The sequence below is a fragment of the Sarcophilus harrisii genome, chromosome 5 (assembly GCF_902635505.1).
Source record: "Sarcophilus harrisii chromosome 5, mSarHar1.11, whole genome shotgun sequence".
NCBI classification, from domain to species: domain Eukaryota; kingdom Metazoa; phylum Chordata; class Mammalia; order Dasyuromorphia; family Dasyuridae; genus Sarcophilus; species Sarcophilus harrisii.
In genome coordinates this window covers 763,810-789,926 of record NC_045430.1, presented here as the reverse complement: position 1 = coordinate 789,926, position 26,117 = coordinate 763,810, and the positions used below count along the sequence as shown (strand labels likewise).

Below are 26,117 nucleotides of genomic sequence, written 5' to 3'. Positions count from 1 at the left end.
ATACCGGCAGTATGTTTCAACGGTTTTAGTTTTTAAATCCAACAGTTGGTCAGAGAGGTCAAGTATTACCAAGGCTCCTTTTCAGCTTGTTGGCAGTTTGTAAAGGTGTCTACCTCATACATCCTTCAAATACATGCAAGGCTCAAGCGTTCCCCAAAGAGGTAGGATCCTGGGGAGGAGAGCGGGGCATTTATGACATAGATGAAATGGAATCATGAGGTGGGCCCATCTGACTAAGAACTCTATCCAACCACTGGAGCGCACCATGCATATGGATCTCAATCCAGCAGGGAGTGCTGGTTATATCCTTTCGGTGGTATTCGGCTCCCCAGCCCTTCACAAAGCTCATCCGAATTATGCACATTTTTATAAGCTCATAGACCTTTTCAAAGCCTTTGTTGACTGACTGGGTCAATATCTGGGCAAACTCCAGGTTGCTAAAAATCTTGAGGCTGTAGCCACTGGGGATCTTGCACACGGTGGCAGGGTGAAAGCCATGGTGGTGATTGCAATTGGAGCTCTGAACAAAAATGCTACCGTCACTCAGCAGGCACTCCACGTAGACTTCCCCTCCCACATAATACAGGTGAATACCTTTCCCAATGTGCTGTCTGGTCTTTTCAATAGTAGAATTCCGGTTAACATTGGAGAGGCACCCAAGGCAGAACCGGTTCGTACTGTCAGAAGGATCAGTGAAACCATCCACGAACACACTTGAGGAGGAGGCATGGAATGTTTCACCCACACGCTTGTTGAGCTCATAGTAGACAATAGAGCACCAGTGTTTTGGCTCCTGGTAAGCCACTGTCTGCACATCTCCACTGGTTGTTTCTGGAGGCATGGGAGAAGCCATCACGTTTGTATCCACTGGCTGTGGGGCACCTTGAGTCATGGGGTCTTCGGGAGGGAAGTAAGCAGGAGGATGAGTATCCACTGGCATCTGAAAAGGACTTCCCAGATCTGAGCTGGTAGAAGCGTGTGGATAAGTGCTGCTCCCGCTGCTTCCCGGGAAGTTTGGATAGCTGCTGCTGGCCGAATGAGGGAAAGGATGGCTGTGGGGTTGTTGGAAAGAGTCTGGGAAGGTGACATTGAGTGGTATGTGAGGCTTATTTTGTCCCAAGTTATGGACCTGAGATAACAGGCTGTACTGAGGGTCACATTCACTGCGTCTGGGAACAATCACAGGTGGAAGAACGGGGCGTTCTACCCATTTGTAATGGTACGGATTGATGCAGACCTCCTTCTGATTGGAGTCAAAGGGAAACTCACAGCTTTCCAGCGGTTTCAGTTCATGATGGCTCTGAAGGTCTGGCCAGCGAAACAAGCGACAATAAATGACATGCGGCATCGCTTTGATGTTGTAGACCTGCACCCTGCCATCTTGTGATCGGGGAATGGTGACACAGTTGCTGGGCTGGTCTGGATAGCTCAGAGCTTTTTCTAATTCCTCCACTGCACCCTCCTTTTTCTTCAGTTTTTGGACCAGACCCTCCACAGCCTTCTTTGCCCATTTTTCTTCTTCATTCCCCTGTTTCCTAAGCAGAAGCCTCTGCACAGCTGAGTTGGTGAAGAATAAACTTGTGTTCATAATGGAATGCTTTGGGCCCCGAGATGTGTCGGGAAATCAAGTCCTAGAATGTCCAGAAAGTAAATCCTGGGAAGGACAGAGGAAGAGGTTGGACTCTCTTTACACTACGTTTCTGAAGTTCCGAAAGGCGGAAATTAACATTCCCAGTACCACAAAAAATCAAGATAGACTTCTAACCAAATCCAGGATCCCGTGGGCACCGTGTTCACACAGGCGATTGCCGAAGAGTCCCGACCATCCAGCCGTCCTGGTCTGGCTGCCAATCCCACTAGGGCTCCCGCAGCTCCGGCCCAAGACTTAGCTATTTTGACAATTCTGAAGGACTCATCTGAAAAATGCTCTGGACTTCTGCTCCTCTGCACCTCCAAAAAAAAAAAAAAAAAAAAAAAAAAAAAAAAAAAAAATCTGGTGAAAGAAGCATACTTTTTATTTTATTTTTCTTTCATTTATTTAATCTGCATGTAATTATGTTTCACATGACTACAAATTTATAATCTAAATCAAATTGCTTGCCTTTTCAAAGGGTGGAAAAGACAGGGAAGGAAGGAAAGAGAATTTGTACTTCAAGATTTTTAAGAGGTGAAGGTCAAAAAGTGGTTTTACATATTATGGGAGAAATAAAACATTTAAAAATAATATCTACCTTCTAGATTTGTTTGTGAGGATCAAATGAATTAACATCTGTAAAGTACTTTGCAAAACTTAAAAAGCTTTAGAAATAGTAGTATTAGTATAGAACCAGAATAGGGAGGCATCATTAAGCTAATAAAAGGTAATGGGTTATGGGCATTAGAAGAAGAGATAGCAAAATAGTGCAAAAGAAAGGAACCATAAGGTGGTAGAAAGCAAAAAATAAATTCAGATGGTTACATTACTTTACTATGCACCAAACTAGTGAAACTGTTCTCATTTCAATGAATCATCTATGGCAACAATAGAAAACTAAATGCTATAATCTTATGGTTTTGAGATGAAGTTCACCCAAGATCTGTCAGATACTTGCCATCCTTTACAAGTTACTAATTACTAGCAGGGGAAGGCCCTTTGTAAATGTTAAAGAAACAGAGTTTGCCTTTGGAAGTGGGGAGCACTCCCTCTTCTTTCAGAGCCCTTATTTTGTGTTCCTTTTTAGCAGACTAGTTCTCAGACAGTTGTTATGGTACACAGAGAAATTAGAAAGAATTCATCAATTCACAGAATGGGCTGAGGTTTGAGTTGATGCACTGAGGTCCCAAGTACGTTAGGCTAAATAGTAATTGGGCTATACTCTATTAATATACATGATTGGATAAAGAATGGTCCCTGCCCACTCTCCGTGCAAGTCCTGATGTGTTGTATAGGAAATGACGATTTGGGTGGGTGGAGGCAGAGAGAGAGACAGGAAGAGAAGCTGGGAGAGATTGGGCCTGGGTTCAAGACTCTGAGCCGCTGGTTGTGCGGCTGCTGGTCGAGCTAGCTTCTTGACTCAGCTGCACACATTGCTATCGCCGATTCTCTTCCACCTCCGATCCTTCTTCACTGAGAATAAAGACTGCCGGTTTTCCCCTAACCTGAATTCCTGACTCCTGCTGATTTAAAAAACACACGATCTTCACAAAATCATGTTTAGAAAAACGTTAATTTAAATGCTCCTGACATATCTTCACTTTCTAGACTCCCTCAGAGGACTCCTAAGTGAACTGAGGACCTTATTGCTAGAACCTGAGCAATCTTGAAGCCCTCTGGAGCTGCCTTCAATTCTCCTCTTCAAACCTGGCATCAGATTTTTTAATCTATTTCTTTTTTCTACAGGAGAGCCTCCAAATATCAGTGGAATCATGGAATATCAATGGAATCATGAAAAATTCCATTCCATTCCAAAAGTATTTCTCTAACTTTTCCTATTCAATCAATAGTTCTTTAAAAAAAAAAAAACAAAAAAAAAAAACAAAAAAAAACACAGACTTCAGTCTGGATATGTTTATATGATTTCCTTTCTTTTGAAGTTTTACCTGAAGTTAAAGAAATACTTACAATTGAACTGAAATATGCATCATGCTGGTAACTCGGAAGCTTCACCATGAGTATCCATCAGTTTAGCATCTCAAAACTGTGATCCTATACATTCATTTATCTAGTTTTTAAATAAAGGAAAGATCTTTCTCCCCCTAGTCAAAATATGAAACTGTTCCCAAACAAGTAAGGTACCATCTTATATCATTCACAAAAAAATTTGAATCTTTTTTTGTCTCATATTCTCTAGAAACCTAACATACCTTCCCTAAAGTCAAAGGGAAGAAATATTCTATTCCTATGTCAGAAGATTTTTACAGTCATTGCCAGACAGATTGTTAGATAATAACTCTCTAAGGTCAGAGGGTTTCAAGATATTTCTCAGACTCAAATTGGCCAGTTCTGGGTTCACAGAAGTGTCATTTTACATTTCATTATTTAATCTTTTTTCAACTGGCAGCACAATGCTTTTCCATTTTCCCCAAAATTCTCAAACTCTATAATCCCTTTTAGTCTATGCTCTTCTCATTCACATATACTTAAATGTTCTCACTAACCTTTCTTTATAACTCAGTTAAAGAGCTTATCTTAATTAAAGATGGTGGAGGCCTGGGGGGAGGAGGAGCTCTCAGAGATGAAAAGCCTGGAGCAGGGCAGGGATGGTTCATCTGGGATTTGAATACTGTGGAGGATTTTGGAGGTCTGGGAGGAGTTTAGGGCAGAAGATCTTTATGTAATGAGGAGCAGGACTTAAGAGAGGCACTGACAATCCTGAAGTTGAGGCTCTGGATGTAATTGGAGGAAAGGACTCAACCATCCTAAAGGATGGACAGAAAAGAGCTCTAGGGACCAAAAAGACCCACCCAGATGGGGATGGCCAGAAGTAGGAAGTCTTTGAGCTGGGATCAACCTGCCTTCCTACCTCTTCTTCCTTCCCTGCAGCAGAAACTGCTCCACCTTCCCTGGGAAGTCCAGTTTTCTCCCTTTTTAACTTGGCAGTTCATAATCTCTCCTCCCTTTTTTCCTGGGATCTCAGATCTCTCCCCAGTTTTCCATGACAACTCAGATCTCTCCCCATTTCCCTTGGAGCTGAGATTACAAGGCTCTCTGGGAGCCAAAACTGTGCTTGCATTTCCCAGATAGGTCTGAGCCAGCATCCCCCATATTTCCTGGCTTCCACTGGCTCCCCTTGCCTTTGGGTCTCCTCTTCTGACCTTGTAGTACATGACCTCCAGGTCTACCTGGAGCACACCTTTCTACCAAGGCTGTCTGTTGGATGAGCTCCCCCCCAAACCTTTTCAAAATTGCCAATCACTTCCCAAACTTGCCCAGATTTCCCACTGGGTCACACTTTCCCATACATAAGACTTTTTCCTCTGAAATCTGGGAGTCCTAATTTCAGCCTTTGGATCAGGACCCAGGTGTCCAGTCTCCCCATCCCATCTCTTAGTTAGAGACTCAGAATCCAAATATAACCTCTCCAAGAAGATCCTAACAGTTCTCCCCAGCTCCTAGGTAGACTTTGGGGTACAGTCTTCCTCCTTTCCCAGGCTTGGCTGCCACCAGGAACACTGGTCTCACTCCAGTGGCCCATCTTGCCTCTCATTACCCCTTCTCCCTCAACCTTTTGCTTCTCTCCGAGTCCTCACAGTTAAATCCCAGACTGGATTTAGTCTCAGGGCTCTGGCTTCCCCTGGTAATTCCCTGAGGGCTCCATTCCAGGGCCCTTCCCATCTCCACCTTGCCAATTTCCTCCCTTCTACCAAAGCAATCAGTCTGCTGTCTAGAATGATGTATATGTTAGTTAGGGAGCGGGAGGCAGGGAGGCAGGGAGGCAGGAACATAGAGGACCTTATGGGCGGGAGAGCTCTGACTCAGGAGCCATGGAGGCTGACTCGTTTCCACCCCTGCCGGATCCCCAACCCCCTTTATCCCTGGGTTCTCTGTAGGAGGATGAGGAAAGGAGGGAGGAGGAATAAAAGAAGGAGGGGAGCAGTATTCTTCTTCAAACCCCCTTCCTTTCCAATACTAACCCTTCTGCATTATACTATAGGGTGCAGTCTTTCCCCCAGGGGTAGGGCCAGGGCCTTTGCAAGGCCTGGAGGACCAAAATCCCTCAGGAATCCTTGTAGGCTTGTCTCCAGCTGAGAAAAAAAGGGCAAAGTCCTCTCCTTTTCTGGGATGCTCTTCACTCTCCAGATTCACCACCTGGATGACCTAAACCTGGCCCAAGAAGGGATTGGGTCAAAGTCAGACACCAAAAGTGGGATGGAATTAGAAGTTTTAGTGTCAGAACCCCAAACAGCAGTCTCCCAGGTTATGAACACAAGGACAATCAACCTGGGACAAGGATGAGGGGAAGCTGGGCTTTTGAATGCAGAGAAAAAGAAGAGAGGGATTCTCTGGTGGCTCCTAGCCTTTCTCTTGATTTTCAGAAAGGCTTAGAATTAAAGGCTCCCAGGGCAGAGCCAAGATGGTGGAGAAGATACACGAGACGTTCGAAGCTCCTCTCATGCCCTCACAACCAACTATTAAATTCAGTCTAAAAAATAATGCTTGACTGCTAAAATTCACTAAGATTAGAAGCACAACAACTTACCAGCCAAAGATAATATGGAAGATTGCCAGAGCAGGTTTGGCGTAAGGGCAGGAACAGACCAGCACAGACAGGGAGATAGGAGAGACTAGTGTCTGGAGCACACTGAGGCGGGGGTGACCTCTATGGCTAGAAAAGTTATAAAGACGACTCTGCCATAGGCTAACTGCTGTGCCTTGATTACAAAGCAGTAAACCGGCAGAGAAATCAAAGCCAAAGACAGAATGTACTCTAAAAAATGCCAGAACCTAACAAGATCTGGCTATAACCACCCAAAACCAGAAGTGACAGCACAGACCACAGTGCATCCAACAGGCAGTTACAAATCTGCAAGGCAGGGGGGAACAGCCTGAGGCAGCCTCTAATCTACACAGTGGCGGCTTGGCCTGGGGCAATGGAACTTTCGAGCTACTGTGCTTCCCTGGGCAGGGACATTTCAGGTCTCTGCCAGGCTATTCGGCTGATCAGCCGTTAATACCTAGAGCCCCACAGCGGGCTTTGGCCTGGGTTAGTGACACTTTCACTGCTCAGCTTCTAGCCCCAGGGCTGTCATTAACCATACAGTGGGTTCTTTGTGGGGCACTTCCACAGCTCAACCCAGGCCTAGTTACTTCCGGTGGGGGAACTCTTTCCCAGAGAACTCCTGTACCTTGCTGCTCTTTGTAACCAGTTGGCAGGAAAGCCACCCTTCCATACACCTATCCCTGTTTTGCAAAGGAAGGTCATAACCTCCTGGCCCTGAAGGCAGACCCTACAGGCTTTTTAAAAAAATGAGTAAAAAAAAAAATCAAAAGGATAATTGATAGTTTCTATACAGAAAAAGAACAGGTTTTCAACCCCAAAGAGACTAATAGCAGACAGTCTCCAGATAATTGTTGGTCCCCAACACAAAATGCTCTCATAGAAGAGATTATTAAAAACCTTAAGAGAAAAATGGGGAAAGGAAAGAGAAACTATGTAAGAGAGCAACAACTTCCTGAAATGTGAATTGAAAAAGGTAAAAAAACTCCCAAGAAGTCCAGGGAAACAGAATTTGTGGATTGGAAAAGGCAAAGAATTCCCAAGAAAGTAAGATTTGTGAATTGGAAAAAGAAAATAACTCACTAAAAAAAAATTAGTGAAATGGAAAAAAAATTCCATAGAGCAAAACAACTCATTTAAAAACTCAATTAGACATATACAAAAAGAAGTAAAAAAAAAGCTAATGAAGAAAATAACTGACAATCAGAACTGAATAGAAATGACTGATTCATTGAGACATCAAGAATCAGTCACGCAAAACAAAAAAATGAAAAATTAGAAAAAAAACATTAAATATTTACTTGGAAAAACATCAGACCTGGAAAATAGATATAAGAGAGATAACTTGAGGATCATTGGACTTCCCGAAAATTATGATGAAAAAAGGGTCTAGATATTATTTTATAGGAAATCAAAGAGAACTGCCCAGATGTAATAGAACCAGAAGGTAAAATAAGCATTGAAAATTCATTGAACACCTTCTAGAAAAGACCCTAAAATAAAAACTCCAAGGAATATTGTGGCCAAATTTCAGAACTATGAGATTAAGGAAAAAATATTACAAGCAGCCAGGAAAAAAAACAATTCAAATGTCGAGGTGCCACAATAGGATCACTCAAGATATGGCTGCCTCAACATTAAAGGATCGAAGGGCCTAGACTCTGATATTCTGAAAGGCAAAAGAACTTGGAATGCAGCCAAGAATAAACTACACAGCTAAGCTGAGCATTTTCTTCCATGGAAGAAGATGAACATTTAATGAAACAGAGGTATTCAATTTGTTCCTAAGGAAAAAACCAGCTCTAAACAAAAAATTTGATCTCCAACCATAGGACTCAAGAGAAACAGAAAAAGGTAAAAGGAACTCTTGAGAATTGTATTTCTGATGTGGATATACATAAAGACCACATGTGTAATTTGATTTTACTGATATAACATGAAAAAGGGAAGCATAAATGGAAAGGGCATAGTGTCAGAAAAAGGGAAAAGTGGAGATAAAGAGGGAAACTATATCACATGATGAGGCAAAGGAAACCTATCATATCTGAGGAAAATTAGAGAGGGGGAGGAACATTGTGTGAATCTTACTCTCATCAGAGCTGGCTCAAAGAGAAAATAATGGCTATTTTTGTTTTACAGAGAATCTTCTCTCACTCATTAAAAATGGGAGAGGAAAAGAGAAAAGGAAAAAGAGTAAAAAGGGAAGGGTACAAGAAAGGGGAAGGGATTCAAAGGGAGGAGGGAAGGATCCTAAAGAGGGAGAAGATATGTGACTCAAGTGGGGCCCATAAGTTTAATACTAGGGAAGGGGGTGAGGGGTGGGGCAAGAAAAAGAAAAGCATAATCTGAGGATATTATGATGGCAAGAAATACAGAATTAGTAATTTTAACCTTAAATGTAAATGGGATGAACTCTCCCATAAAGCAGAGGCAGATAGCAGACTGGATCAAAAGTCAGAACAGAATATGTTGATTACAGGAAATATATTTAAAGCAGGGAGATAAGTACAGAGTAAAGGTAAAAGGCTGGAGCAGAATCTATTATGCTTCAGATGAAGTCAAAAAAGCAGGGATAGCCATCCTTAGATCAAACAAAACCAAAAATTGATCTAATTAAAAGAGATAAGGAAGGTAACTATAACTTGCTAAAGGGTAGCATAGACAAAGAAGCAATATCAATACTGAACATATATGCACCAAGTGGTATAGCATCTAACTTCCTAAAGGAGAAGTTAAGAGAATAGCAAGAAGAAATAGACACCAAACTATAGTAGTAGGAGATCTCAATCTTGCACTCTCAGAATTAGATAAATCAAACCACAAAACAAATAAAAAAGAAATTAAAGAGGTAAATAGAATATTAGAAAAATTAGATATGATAGATCTTTGGAAAAAACTGAATGGTGACAGAAAGGAATACACTTTCTTCTCAGCAGTTCATGAAACCTATACAAAAATTGACCATATATTAGGACATAAAGATCTCAAAATTAAATGCAGAAAGGCAGAACTAATAAATGCATTCTTTTCAGATCACGATGCAATAAAAGCTATATTCAACAAAAAGTTAGGGGTAAATAGACCAAAAAAGTAATTGGAAACTAAATAATCTCATCTTAAAGAATGATTGGGTGAATTAGCAAATTATAGACACAATTAATAATTTCACTCAAGATAATGACAATGTTGAGATATCATACCAAAACTAAAGCAGTAATAAGAGGAAATTTAATATCTTTAGAGGCTTACTTGAAAAAAATAGAGAAAGATAAGATCAATGAAATGGGCTTGCAACTTAAAAAGCTAGAAAAAGACCAAATTTAAAAACCCCAATCAAATACTAAACTTGAAATTCTAAAATTAAAAAGAGAAATTAATAATACTGAAAGTAAAAAAAAATATTGAATTAATAAATAAAACTAAGAGTTGGTTTTATAAAAAAAACAATAAAATAGATAAACCTTTGGTAAATCCGATTAGAAAAAGGAAAGAGGAAAATCAAATTGTTAGTCTTAAAAATGAAAAGGGGGAACTTTCCACCAATGAAGAGGAAATTAGAGCAAAAATAAGGAGTTACTTTGCCCAACTTTATGCCAAAAAATTTGATAACCTAAGTGAAATGGATGACTACTTCCAAAAATATAGGCTTCCCAGATTAACAGAGGAGGAAGTAAATTACTCAAATAGTCTCATCTCAGAAAAAGAAACAGAACAAGCTATTAATCAGTTCCCTAAGAAAAAATCCCCAGGACCAGATGGATTTACATGTGAATTCTACCAAACATTTAAAGAACAATTAGCTGCAATGCTATATAAACTATTTGAAAATAAAATAGGGAATGAAAGACTCCTACCAAATTCCTTCTGTGACACAGACATGGTACTGATACCTAAACTAGGTAGCCTGAAAACAGAGAAAGAAAATTATAGACCAATCTCCCTAATGAATATTGATGCTAAAATCTTAAACAAGTTATTAGCAAAACAACTACAGACAATCACCCCCAGGATAATACACCATGATCAGGTAGGATTTATACCAGGAATGCAGGGCTGGGTTCAGTATTAGGAAAACTAGTAGTATAATTGACCATATTAATAACCAAATTAACAAAAACCATATGATCATTTCAATAGATGCAGAAAAAGCATTTGATAAAATCCATTAAAAACACTTGAGAGTAGAGGAATAAATGGTCTTTTCCTTAAAATAATCAGTAGCATCTATTTAAAACCATCAGTAAGCATCATATGTAATGGGGATAAACTGGAACTATTCCCAATAAAATCACAAGTGCAACAAGGTGGCCCATTATCACCATTACTATTCAATATTGTATTAGAAATGCTAGCTATGGCAATAAGAGCTGAGAAAGAAATTAAAGAAATTAGAGTAGGCAACGAAGAAACCAAATTATGACTCTTTGCTGATGATATGATGGTATACTTGGAGAACCCCAGAATAAAAAGTTATTAGAAATAATCCACACCTTTAGCAAAGTTGCAGGATACAAAATAAACCCACCTAAGTCATCAGCATTCTTATATATCATTAACAAAATCCAACAGTTAGAGTTACAAAGAGAAATTCCATTTAAAGTAACTACCGACAATATAAAATATTTAGGAATCAATCTGCCAAGGGAAAATCAGAAACTATATGTGCAAAACTACAAAACTTTCTACACAAATAAAGTCAGATCTAAACAATTGGAAAAATATTAAATGCTGTTGGATTGGGTGAGCAAATATAATAATAAAGATGACAATACTACCTAAACTAATCTATTTATTTAGTGATATACCAGACTCCCCCAAAAAATTTTAATGACGTATAAAAAAAACAACAACAAAGTTCATATGGAAAAACAAAAGATCAAGAACTTCAAGGGAATTAAAGAAAAAAAAAATCAAATGAAGGTGGCCTAGCTGTCCCTGATCTAAAACTATATTATATTTTTTTTCCTCTTTTTTTTTTTATTTAATAGCCTTTTATTTACAGGATATATACATGGGTGACTTTACAGCATTAACAATTGTCAAACCTCTTGTTCCAATTTTTCACCTCTTACTCCCCCCACCCCCTCCCCTAAATGGCAGGATGACCAGTAGATGTTAAATATATTAAAATATAACTTAGATACACAATAAGTATACATGACCAAAACATTATTTTGCTGTACAAAAAGAATCAGACTCTGAATTATTGTACAATTAGCTTGTGAAGGAAATCAAAATGCATGTGTGCATAAATATAGGGATTGGGAATTCAATGTAATGGTTTTTAGTCATCTCCCAGAGTTCTTTTTCTGGGTATAGCTAGTTCAGTTCATTACTGCTCCATTAGAAATGATTTGGTTGATCTCGTTGCTGAGGATGGCCTGATCCATCAGAACTGGTCATCATCTAGTATTGTTGTTGAAGTATATAATGATCTCCTGGTCCTGCTCATTTCACTCAGCATCAGTTCGTGTAAGTCTCTCCAGGCCTTTCTGAAATCATCCTGTTGGTCATTTCTTACAGAACAGTAATATTCCATAATTTTCATATACCACAATTTATTCAGCCATTCTCCAACTGATGGACATCCATTCAGTTTCCAGTTTCTAGTCACTACAAAAAGGGCTGCCACAAACATTCGTGCACATACAGGTCCCTTTCCCTTCTTTATAATCTCTTTGGGATATAATCCCAGTAGTAACACTGCTGGATCAAAGGGTATGCACAGTAAAACTATATTATAAAGCAGCAATCACCAAAACCATTTGGTATTGGCTAAGGAATAGATTAGTTGATCAGTGGAATTAGGTTCAAAGGACAAAACAGTCAATAACTTTAACAATCTAGTATTTGACAAACCCAAAGACCCCAGTTTTGGGGATAAGAACTCACTGTTTGACAAAAATTGCTAGGAAAATTAGAAATTAGTATGGTAGAAACTAGGCATGGACCCACACTTGACACCGTACACCAAGATAATGTCAAAATGGGTTCATGACCTAGGCAAAAAGAATGAGATTATAAATAAATTGGAAGAGCATAGGACAGTTTACCTCTCAGACGTGTGGAAGAGGAAGTAATTTATGACCAAAGAAGAACTAGAGATCATTACTGATCACAAAATAGAAAAATTTGAATATATCAAATTGAAAAATTTTTGTACAAACAAAACTAATGCAGACAAGATTAGAAGGGAAGCAATAAACTGGGAAAACATTTTTACAGTCAAAGGTTCTGATAAAAACCTCATTTCCAAAATATAGAGAATTGACTCTAATTTTTAAGAAATCAAGCCATTCTCCAATTGATAAATGGTCAAAGGATATGAACAGACAATTTTCAGATGAAGAAATTGAAACTATTTCTAGCCATATGAAAAGATGCTCTAAGTCATTTTTAATCAGAGAAATGCAAATTAAGACAACTCTGAGATACCACTACCCACCTATCAGATTGGCTAGAATGACAGGGAAAGAGAATACAGAATGTTGGAGGGGATGTGGGAAAACTAGGACACTGATATATTGTTGGTGGAATGGTGAACACATCCAGCCATTCTGGAGAGCAATTTGGAACTATGCTCAAAAAGCTATCAAACTGTGCATTCCCTTTGACCCAACAGTGTTACTACTGGGCTTATATCCGAAAGAGATCTTAAAGAAGGGAAAGGGACCTGTATGTTCAAAAATGTTTGTGGCAGCCCTCTTGGTAGTGGCCAGAAACTGGAAACTGAGTGGATGTCCATCAACTGGAGAATGGCTGAATAAATTGTGGTATATGAATATTATGGAATATTATTGTTCTATAAGAAATAATTTCAGCAGGATGATTTCAGAAAGGCCTGAAGAGACTTGCATGAACTGATGCTGAGTGACATGAGCAGGACCAGAAGATCATTATATACTTCAACAACAACACTATATGATGATCAATTCTAATGGACATGGCCCTCTTCAGCAATGTGATGAGCCAAATCAATTCCAATAGAGTAGTAATGAACTGAACCAGCTACACTGAGCAAAAATACTCTGGGAGATAACTATGAACCACTACATAGAATACCCAATCGCTCTACTTTTGTCCACCTGCATTTTTGATTTCCTTCACAGGCTAATTGTACACTATTTCAAAGTCCGACTCTTTATACAGCAAATAAGTGTTTGGACATATAAACATATATTGTATTTAACTTATACCTTAACATATTTAACAAGTATTGGTCAACCTGCCATCTGGGGGAAGGGGTGGGTGGAAGGAGGGCAAAAGTTGGAACAGAAGGATCTGCAACTGTCAATGCTGAAAAATTACCTATACATATATCTTGTAAATAAAAAAACTACAATTAGAAAAAAAAACTTATGAGAAGAATGAGTAAGCTAATAATAAAAGTAATAACAACAGCACCAGCAGTATATTTTATCAACTTCTTATTGACTCAAAGATAAAAACTAACTTCTTAGGCTATGTAAAACACTTCTCTGCCATAATATGGCTACTACTTGCATTTCCTCTTCACATATGTTCAATCAAATTGTACTATTCCCTACAAAATCTATTTTCTAGCTCTCTCTCTATATGATAATCTTTTAGGTCTGAAGGGCCTTACTTATTTACTTCTATCCTATTAAATCTCTGACTACCTTTAAACTACCCCTCAGAAGCCACCTCCTACATAATGTTTCTCTTATACTCCTCAATAACTACTGCTTCTATCTTTTATTTAAGTGGTATTATCATGTCTTTCCTATTCCTTTCAGTACCCATAACTCCTCTCTTGAAATTACTTTGTATATTATATCTTATAATAATTTATTTTATATTTTATCCCCCTATAAAATGAAAGCAGCTTGAATGAAAACAAAAAAGAATTAAAGGCCCCCAAGGTTAGATGGGTTTGTAAGACCAAACCTTGTAAGAGGTTTGGCTGTTGCTTCTTCTGGTGGTCCTTCAAGGGCAGGAGCAAGAGGACCCTGAGATAAAGACCAGGGACTGCAGGGAGGAACTTGACAAAATGGAGTTACTTTGGTTGCTTTGCTACCTCCACAGGTATCCAGGAACCAGAGGGAATGGGCCCTGGGAGCCTCGGACCTCCTCCTCAGGTGAGTGCAGTCCATCCACAGACCTGACCAACATTAGCAGTTACAACCATTCCTGTCTGCAGGAACCATTCCTGCAGACAGGGAGGATGGGCTGTGGAGCTGGCAGGGCCTGATGGATGGGTCATTTCTTTACAAAAACAGGGGGAACACAGTAATACCCCTGCCCTGCCCAGCTGATTCCTTGGACCCCTGGCATCTAGGGCACCAAGACACACACCCACCCATCCTGGTGGCATTTATTACATTATAGAGGACTGAGGAGGTCCTCCACTTACTTCATCAGGAATCTCCATTCCCCAGGATCAGATGCTCTCTTTGGGCAGGTCCAACCCCACTCCCACCCAAAGTCTCTTCTTCTCCTGTTGGTCTCCTGTGGCCATGCTCCCCTGAAGCTCCTGAAGCACAATTTCTCACGGTTATATCTAACTAACGTATCTCCAGGGGTCTGCAACATGTCCTCATGAAGCCTCAGGAGCTGACTGATCAGTGTCCCCATGTGTGTATATGTAAATGTACACACACACACACATTCACAAACACACACACACCGACTCGCACCCCCACTCACATTCACAAATACACCCCCACTCACACATTCACAAACACATAATCATACCCCCCCCACACACACACACATACACTTACTTGTAGCGTGTCTTACCACTACCCTAACCTTGTAGCTCCCCTTTGAGCTACTCTTAATGACCATCCGCAAAATGGCGGGCTAGGCCACACTTACCTATCTTCAGGCACCAACCCGGATCCCACAGAGACAGACCACCAGGAGGTAGGGGTGAAGCGAAAGAACTTTATTCTTAGATAGCATATACTTATACCCCGCTGAGCATCTGGGGGAAGGGGAAGGTCCTCTAGGAACCTGGCATAATGGGATTGGTCTGAGAAGAGGGAGGGAGGCCTGCTAGGCTTTGAGAGGACTGAGGAGGGAGACCCGGTACCTGGGGTCAGACACCGCCTTCTGGGGCTAAGCCCCACCTCCACTCTCCTGTGCCTCAGTTCCTCTCATCCCTCAGGTCCCAAAGAACTTCAAAGTATACACATCCATATAAAAGAATGCATCCAATGACTACTAATAAAAGAAATGTAAAACAAAACAACCCTGACATTTCAAATCATATCCTGCAAGATACACAAATGATTTCTTTAAAGGAGTCAAATTTAGGGTGGTTGTGGAAGGATAAACACATTAATTTATTGTTGGTGGATCTGTGAAATGGTAAAACAATTTGGCTCACACTCAAAGAAAGTCAATGATAAGAAGAAAGTCCCCATAAACATTTATAGCAGTACTTTTTGCTACAGTTAAGAACTGGAAATAAACACTCATCAATTGGAAAATGACTAGACATTCATATAGCACATAAATGTAATGAAATATTAATGTGCCTAACATACAAAGTGCATGATAAATACAGAGTGTGAAAATCACAGAAAAATCTATTTGAATTGAAACAGTGAATCAAGATACTCAGTGAATTCTACAATGTAAATGGAAAGGATTATGTCATTTTTAAAAATCACAATAAAAAAATATCTAATGTTATAAAAGATTCAGCAGGATTTGAATGAAGAGATAAGAAAACAACTCCAACCTACCCCTTCATGGAGATGAGAAGTCCACAGATATTAAACATTGCATGAGATTTTGAAATTTTTTTCAGCGAAATGAATAGTTGTATTGAGTTTTTTTTTCTTTTAAAAATTGTTATATGGGAAGGATAGCTGGAAGGTGGAATGAAAGGCATTTGAAATAATTGGTTGTATAAAAAAAACAGAAAATATCTATTAAAAGTTAACGAAAATAAAAATAAGGATGTACCATTCATCTCCAATCTTCATTTTTTACTTGTGGTTTTATAGAAATAAAAATATGCTATAGTGAAAGTGTGTACAGTCTTCCATTATCTCAAAGTCCAAAGGAGTAAAAAGATATTACCATTCACAATGAAATATGTCCTCTTTCCCAATTAGAGAGATCACAGACTCAACTACACAGACCGAATGTTTTAAAAGTGTGCTATTCATTAAACAATCTGTAGTATGTCTATTTTTAAAAAGTGGAAAATGAGTAGAATACTATATATTATTTTTAATTTTTTAAATTACCAATGCAAAAATTCACAGGATATTTCTTGGTTTTAAATCAATTAGATAAATTGCTTGTCACAAGAATTACCTTTATAGTCTTTTTAAAAAAATTCTGAACTTAATAAAACAATCATTACTATAACAAAGTAGTATAGGAAAAAAAAGATTGAATATGAAACTGAAAATCTATTATGTACAGCTTGCTTTTCCTCTCAAATATATAATAAAATTAACATGTAACATTTTCCCCTCTCTTCCAGACCATCTATCCAGAGATGGCGGCTACCACTGGACACAAATTTTATATATGTAGTGTGTATATATATATGTATAATTATATGCAATAAAAATAATTTTAATCAAATAAAAATATTCTAAATTATTATTGGCTAGAAAAATACAAATTAAATATATACATACCATATATATCTATATATTCATATATACATATTATATGTGCATATACTTATATATGCAAAATCATATTATGCATACTTCTATTTATTTATTCTCTCTCTGGATATGCATCTTTATTCATTGATCCTTTGTAGTAAATTTGAGTTAATATTTAGTCAAAATGACACCAACTCATTCTTAAAACAGTATTTCTATTACTGCACATAACATCTCTTGGTTCAGTTCATTTCACTCTTCATTAATTTGTGCAAATTTTTCAATGTTTTCTAAAACCATTGAATTTATCATTTCTTGTAGCATGGCAGTATTCCATTACAATCATATCACAACTTATTTAGCTATTCCCCAAATGATGAGCATCCCCACAATTTCTAGTTCTTTACCACCACCGAGAGGTGATATGTACAAACACATACACATCTATGTATAATTTATTTATGTATATATTTTTGATACTATTACATTTTTCCTTGCTGGACCACAGGGAATAAGCAATTTAACAACACTATGAAAATCCATATTACTCTCCAAAATGTTGGATTACTTCACAGAGCCACCAACGGTGAATCAGTGTACCATTTTTTCCCATATTGCCTTCAATTTTTGTTGCTTTCTCCACCTATCATTTCAGTCCCATATCCTTTGACTCCTTATCAGTTAGAGAAGGACTTGTATTATTAGAGTTTTGATGAAATTATTTATATATTAGAAGTATAAGATCTTGAGAAACCATCTATAAAATCTCTCCCACCCCTACCCCTATTTCCTGCTTTCCTTATAATCCTGGCTACATTGGTTTTATTTGAACAAACCCTTTTTAGTTCAACGTAACCAAAATTAGTCATTGTGCACCACACAATGTTCTCTATATTATTTATTCACAAATTGTTTACCTATCCATGAATAGGATAAGCAATATGTTCCTGTTCGAATTTTTTGGTAATATATCCTTGTATATCTAAGTCATGTATCCTTTGGGACCTTATATAGGGAAATGGAATATGATATTTATTGTCTATGATCAAATTCTGCCAGACTGTTTTCCAGCTTTGCCAAGGATTTTTACAAAATAATAAATTCTTATCCCCACCGCTTAAGTCTCTACATTTGTCAAACAAATGGTTATTATAGTTATTTATTCTGTTTTGTTGATCTATCTTTTTGTTCCTTAGCCAATACCAGATAATTTGGATAAACACTGTCCTATAAGATAATTTAAGCTCTGGTACTGCAAAAGCTCCTTCTTTTAATTTCCTCCCTCATTATTTCCTTTGATATTCTTTACCTTTTCCTATTCTAAATGAACTTTTTTGGTTATTTTTCTAAGTGCAGTAAAATGATTTGTTGGTAATTTAATTGAAATTGCATTGACTATGTAATTTAGGCAAAATTATCATTTTTATCATATTGGCCCTACCTACCCATAAATCATTAATATTTCTCCAATTCTTTAAATCAATTTTATTTGTATAAAAAGCTTTAAAAATAATTTTGTTCATATAATCTTTGAGTTTACTCTGGCAAGTATATTCCCAAGTATTTTAGATTTCCCAGAATTATGTTAAATGAGGTATCTCTATCTCTTCTTTCAGAGTTTTATTGATATAAAAACACTAATGATTTATGTGGCTTTGCTTTATATCCTGCTATTTTGCTAAAATTATTAATTCTTTCAACTAACATTTGGTTGAATCTTTAGCAACTTCTCAATATATCATATCACCAGCAAAAAAAGATAACTTTATCACTCCATTCCCTATTCTGATTTCTTCTATTTCTTTTTCTTCTCTTATTGCTATTGTTTAGATTTCCATATTAAATGCTGAATAATATTAGTGACAGTGGAGGGACATCCTTGTTTCATTCTTGTCCTTACTACCTTATTCCTATTACAAATAATGCTTATTGAAGGTTTTGGCTAAATGTTTCTTATCAATTTAATGAAAAATCCATGTATGCCTATTTTTTCTAATAATTTTTAATAAGAGTGAATGCTGTTCATTATCAAAAGCTTTTTCTGCATCTATTGATATAATCATGATTTGTTATTTTTCTTATTGCTATATAAGTATATATAGCTAATTATATTAATAGTTCTTTTATATTAAACCATTCCTGAAATCCTTGTATAAACCTCCCATGATCACAATTTACAACCTTTTTAATATGTTGTAATCTTTTAAATAGAATTTTATTAGGCTTTTGCATACATAGCCATTAACATAATTGCTCTATAATTTTCTCTGTTTTTACTCTTCCTGGTTTAGATATTCATATCATATTTGTTTCATAAAAAGAGTTTGATAGGACTTTTTTCCTTTCTGTCCACATAATTTATTTCATATTAGAATTAGTTAATCTTTAAATGTTTGATAGAATTCACTTATAAGTCATCTGATTATTGGTGATTTTTTTCATTTCTGTTCAATTTCTTAACATAGAATCCCCTAAGTGATGTGTCTCTGAAATGAGTTTGCCATGTGGCAATTATTCAAAAGAAGGTTGTAATTTTATAGTTTGAAATTTTACTTTACTATATAAACATACTTTAAAGCTTAAACTACTCTTCCGGATGTCCCAGAAACCTTGGACAAGTGTCCAAGTTGTCTTTTAACAATCCAACTTCATTAAAGGTTTTAGAACATTATGTGTAAGTTTCAGCTACTCTTAATTTTACAAAAGCAGAGATTTTCAGGGACATGAGATTAGAGTCCCAAGACTGATTTTTCTTAAGAAAAAAATATATTAGTAAAGAAAATTCATTCTTGGAACACAGACTATGCAGTCATGAGTACATAAAATCATGGAATTTAATGCTTTGTTAGTCACAGAAGATGAATACTTTTTCTATAATCATTAAAATACAATTTTTAATATGAGTTATTTCCAACATTTTATTGTATCACCAGGATAATAGAAGACATATGTAAATAGATGGGTCAGTATCTTTGTAAAATAATTAAGATTTTAGTCACTGGTCATATATAAGTATTAATGGCTAAAATTACTAAGATGATATCTCCCTTTTGTTGGGTATGGAGATGAAGAAAAAATTTTTAAGTATTTATATATTTATATATATATATATATATATATATACACACAAATACACATATATACATACAGTATATATATATATATATATATATATATATATACACACACACACACACATACACACACACACTCCTTAATTTCTCCAACACTACAAAGCATTTAAAGAAAAAGACCTGAAACTTAAAGAACTTTGCAATAATAATTGAAATACTAGAATGGTAGGTCTAACTAAATTTGAATGTTGTAGCCTTTGGTTCATATCTCATTTTACAGATGACAAGTCCAAGGTCACACTATAATAAGTATCAGAAATGGGATCTGAATCCAAGTCCTTTGACTCTACAGCCAATTTTCTTTCTAATTTCTAATACTTCCTCATTCAAATTCAACATGTCCCAAGACTGTCATTCCTTCATACTTTTTACTTTTTATTGACTGCACACTAACCTTGCAATCATGCAATTTTAAATGACCTTTGTTTATTTCCTCTCTGTCAAGCCTATCAGTGACTAAATCTTATTGCATCTTGTCCACGGTATCTCTTTCATAGCTTTCTTTTCTCTACTCACATGACTTCTTTCCTAGTTCAAGTCTTTACCTCTCACCAGGAGTGTTCCAATAGACTTCTAATTTCTTTCCCTGCTTCTAGTTTCTCACCTCTGCAATCCATTCTCAACATACCTATCAGTTAGTATTCCTTACAACTTCAGAAATAAACTCTTTACAAAATAAACTCCTTACAAAACTACTCAACAGGGATTTAAATAACTAGTCAAACTGGTCAAAAACTGCCCAAAGTTGGGCTATGCCAATATAATGAAAATGACAATAGTACTTTAATTTATATACAAACTTAGACACTAAAGTTGTTTTGTAATTTTTTATAACGTTAAACAAAATAAAAATGAAATTAGTTCAGAAGAAGACGACCTCTAGAATCTCAATAAAAACCAGTGGGGGGAAAGTATGAACAAGGAAGGCAAAAATATTATCTGGATTTCAAAATATATTATAAAGTAATAGCCAACAAGCCTATTTTCATTAATTAAAAACCAGAAAGGTATATATGAGTGGGACAGAAAAGATTATGAGCAGTATAAAATAGTATTATGTTTTAAGTAGAGTTGTATCTAATCAACTTTAGAATATAAATTTCTAGGGGAAGAATACTCTTTTTGACAAGACTACCGAGAAAGCTAAAACACATTTTGGCCGAAATTATATTTAGCCATGGGTTATAATATAATTATATTATAACTAATAAAGTATCTACAAAACAAATAGAAGCCCATTTTCAATGGACATTGCTTGCATATATTCTTTTTCAAAGTAAATGAAATGGGTCATAAGAAGAAGTTATGGAGATAAACAATTACACAGAATGAGGTCTAGAAATTAAAAATCCACTAGCAAAGCTGATTTATGAAGTTTCATTATAAAAAGGTTCAAGAAATATAACTTCACAAGTATTCGTTTCTTAGCAAGGATTGAAATAGGGCTGCTTATTGTGTTTAATATTAATGGTTCCTGAAATAATAATCCATTTTTTATGAGCCTCACATCTTCCCTACTTGGGAACTCATTCAGTGTGAATTACTACAAAATTGCATTAGCGAATTTCTACTAATCCGATTTCTTTAGCTTTTTAAATTTTTTTTATTTTTTTATTTATTTAGTTTTATTCTTTATGAAAATACCAATAGATTTCAGAAGCAATAAGAATAAATAATTCATTAAAGTGCTTATTGTGTACAGAGCACAGTGACACAATTTTGATGTATGGTAGAGAAAGCATGAAGGCACTAGATATATGGACAGGGTCAGGTGAGGAGCTTATGCTAAATGTGGAGATTATGAAGACAAAAACAACTTGCCTCGGATAGATACTAGAATTGAGTTTGCCCCATATTTTCATGACATAATCTAATATAAACAGGCACAACCAAAGGTCCAATAAAAATAAACAAAAGCTTAATATAATTTTTCTTGTTAGTCAAACAATAGATGTATAAAAGATTTCATTGGCGGGATTGGAATACTATATTTATAAACATTAAGTGTTGTGTCTTTTTTTGATGACTACAATGGTATATGGCAGTGATATATTGTTAATAAATTCAAATATAAGGGTATCAGAATCTTTTAAGATTTTACTGCTAAGCTGTGGTAGGTAAATCCAAAAATGTATTTTCACTGCTTGATACACTTGCTAAGATTATGAGGGGATTGCAGAAAATGTGAGACAATAGATACAATGGTTAATGATTGATGAAGGTATGAACTGGTCCAATCATTTTGGACAACAATTTGGAACTATACTCAAAGGACTACAAAATGGTGCAAATCTTTTTACCCAGCACTACCACCAGTAGATTTGTATCCCAAAAATATTAAAGAAAAATAAAAGACTCATATGTACAAAAATACTTATAGTAATTTTTTTGTGGTAGCAAAGAATTGGAAATTAGGATTGTCCATCAAGCAGCAATTGACTGAACAAATTGTTACATGATTGTGAAGGAATGTTATTGTAATATAAGAAATAATGAAGCAGATGGTTTTTGAAAAACCTGAGAAAGTTATGTAAACTGATGAAAAGTGAAGAGAGCAGAACCAGGAGAACAATATAAACAGTAATAATATTGCAATGATAACTGACTTTGAAAGACTTAGCAATTATAATCACTACAGTAATCCACAACAATTCCAAATAATTCATGATGAAAAAAATACTGTCCAATTCCAATGTAAGGAATCCTAGTGAGTCTCACCAATATCTTTTATGTAACTTTTTGCTGAGAACATCAGAACATTCTTGCAGTTATCTGATAGAACGCCAGGTAGCATGGGAAGAAATGGCCACCCTCCCTGTACATTGATTATAAGTTTCCTGTGTTTACCTTAAAAGTTCAGCTATTTCCCTTAGTAAATGCAGTCATCTTAAAGGAAGGAACAATATTCTCCTTGGTATGTCCCTTGAAATGGAACACCCTGCACGTGGAAGGCTGCTTTATCTCAAGAGTCATGTATTAAATGAAAATACTTAGCACAGTGCCTTCTTTGTTCTCAATCTAGAAAAAACCCTTAATGGGAAAGGGATTTTGAGAATCTCATCCAGGAGGGAATGTACACTCTGCTTGGGACATTTTTCCCCCACTCTGAGACCCTAAATGGCTGACTAGGGATTCTCCCAGACAAGAAACTCAGGTATTGGTGCTTCCTTGGTGTGGCGATGATGTATGTTATATGCTTTTGTTTTTGTTTTTTGCTTGTTCATTTCTTTTATTGTCTTTATTGTTATAGTGATCACTGTGTTTGTTGATTGTGTATTACTTTTATGCTATAAATTTCCTCTTTCCTTTTGTCTAGTTTGAATTAAGGTTCTGAGCAGTAACAAATTTGTATCTACCTTCTTAAGTCTGTGCCTGCTGAGTGTGAATTTTGAACCTTGATTAACCTTGCATCCAGCCGGATTTCAAGGGCTCTGAATGCAAATTGAAGCATATTTTTTTCCTTTCATTTTTTTTTAAGCAACATGGTCAATGTGAAAATAAATTTTGCACTCTTTCACATGTAAAATGTACATTTTTTTTTACTTTATCAAGGATAGAGAAAAGAATGAATTTGTAATATCAGAGAGTAGAAGAAAATGACAAAGAAATATGTTACAAAGATAGAAATGACAGGATTTAGAGACTGATTGGATAAAGAAAGTGATAAAACCAAAATTGTGTGCCTGGATAACTGGGAGGTGGTGATAGCCTTGAGAACAAAAGAAAAGTTAGGAAGGATGAAGGTTTTACAGAAAAAATATATTAAGTTCAGTTTTGGATGTTAAGTTTATGATATCTATGGGATATCTACCTCAAATGTCAATTAAACTGGCAGAGATGAAAGATTAGACGTGGAAAGATTAGGACCTCAAGTAGATCTGAAAGTTATCTGTATAGAGATTGGAATTAAAATCACAGGAGCTTATGAGATCAAATAAAATTTTACAGAGGGAGAAGATGGCCCAGAGATAAAGACTTTTAGGACCTTTTGGGTGCAACTTGGATGAAAATCTAGAAAAGGAGACATAGAAGGATTTAAGCAAATAGGAGGATAACCATCAGAGAACACACAAAATTAAAAAAAAAAATATATATATATATATATATATAATACCAAAGTGAGGAGGATGAAACATAATGCCAGAAAAACAGAAGCAAGACAGAGATTAGGTTTTTTATATTTTAATAGTGGAGAATTTGGACTAGCAGCTGAACAGGATCCATGTCCAACCCCTAGACAGCTGAATGGGACTCTTGTCTCAAAATGTCCAGCATCCAGCAAGTAATTCTAGAGACTTTTAAAGAGCTCCAGCTATCGAGAAACAAAGGCAATGGAGAGGGGCAGAGCACTGGGCAAATGTAAATTCCAGGAAAGGACCATAACTTTTTAATTCTGACAAGTTTGGGGTCAAGAACATTGGTCGAGCAGGAGACAAGAATCTGAGGCAGGAGATAACCAGGCATTTTTTTCCCAAAGAAATATGAGGTCTCAATTTCATATTAAATCAGCCACTACTCCAACTCCTACTCTTACATCTTACCATGTCTGTTGCTGCTGCTACTTCAACTAAAATTTCATAAAGTGTTAGAGTTTTCTCTCAAATTCTGTGCAATGTTTTAAATTATAACATCAATAAACTTAAGCTTTCCTTAGAAACTTTACCTATAAAATTACAATGTTCAGAATTTTAAAATTTGTGAATATAAAATAGCATATAATGATTGATTTAGATAGAATATGCCACTTCAAAAAAGAATATTTTGACAGGTATTAGTCAATATCCCCCAATAACATTCTATTCAGAAATGTCATTGGCATGTCACTTAAATTTGATTTGATTTTTTTCTTGGGGAGATTTTCTTTTTTTAGGCATACACTAAGCAATTTTTAAACTATACATTCTAGGATTTTATCAAAAATTTAAGTCAAGCTTACTGGCCTATAGTTTTTAGATGCTACTTGCCTTACATTTTTCCACACAAGGACATTTGTTCTATTCCAATCTTGTGCTACCCTTCACGTAGTCCACAATCTTTCAGAGATGTCTAATAAAACTTAGCAATTACACCTAACAGTAATTTTATTTTTCTGGGATGAAGTTCATCTGGATCAAGTAATTTGAACTGATTGAGAACAGCTCTAAATACTCTCTCACTTTTCTTTAATTAACTTTTTTGTCCTATACCTTCAGATCTAAAAATACTTTTAAGTTTTAGAGAGAACAGAAATAAAGTAGGAATTGAATACCTCAGGCTTCTCTCTGTTACCAGTTCTCATCATTCTATCTACAAAGAGTAACAATCTTACTTCTTTTTTTTATCTTAATCTTAACAATATAGTTAAAAACAATTTTTATTATTTAGATTTTTCTTACTATTTTTTGCTTCTTCTGAATGTTAGAATTTCTAACATTCTTATGAGTCTATATCAATCTTTTTTCTTAGTCATCCTCTGTTAATTCGTTATATTTGTTTTTATCCCAGCTTTTGTGCATTTAAAAGAAAAATCTAAGCTGGTTGATAAGTTAAAAGAAAAGATCCAGTGAAGAGTGAGGGATTGTACATATTTAGTAATTAAGAAAATGATGAATGAAACTTGGTCCTTGAGGAGGTGGAAAAGGATGGAATCAAGAATAGAGGTGCAGGGATTACCTTGGAAAGGAAGAAGTCTCTCCAATTTACTGGTAGAGTTTGTTCATAGGATCAGAAAACTGTTAAAAAAAAAAAAGAGAGACTTTTTTCTCTTAGACTTTCTTCAAATAAAGTTTTTCTTCTTACTGTCCTATCAAAATAAAAACTTGCTTTTCTGAAGTTGGTTTTTTTTTTTGCTAAATTCTTTCCTTTTTTAAGATTCCTAAGTGTGATCACTTTATAACCATGGCTTGTGGATAAAATCATCAGGTTTCTTCCACTTTCACTATTTATCATCAATAAAAAGGACCTTTGTTTTAACTGATTCATTTACTTTTTCAAATAAGAAATTGTTTCCACTTGGTAAATCTTATACTTGCTCTGTGTTTTTTTTTTTCCTCATGCAAAAAAGTGTTTTTCACTTTGGGCAATAGGTCATTATATTCCAAAAATGTTGTTTCTTCTTCTTCTTTTTTTTTGGGGGGGGGTAATGTGCTAAGATACTTGCTATTCTTAAAGAAATTCTGAGATGTCCTTTTAAGAAGTGAATAATAATA

The 26,117-nt window shown here is 36.0% G+C and overlaps 1 pseudogene; it reads right to left on the bottom strand.

Annotated features, from left to right (window-relative positions):
- Positions 1 to 25,606, bottom strand: LOC100918273 (annotated as a pseudogene).
- Positions 25,607 to 26,117: the final 511 nt, after the last annotated feature.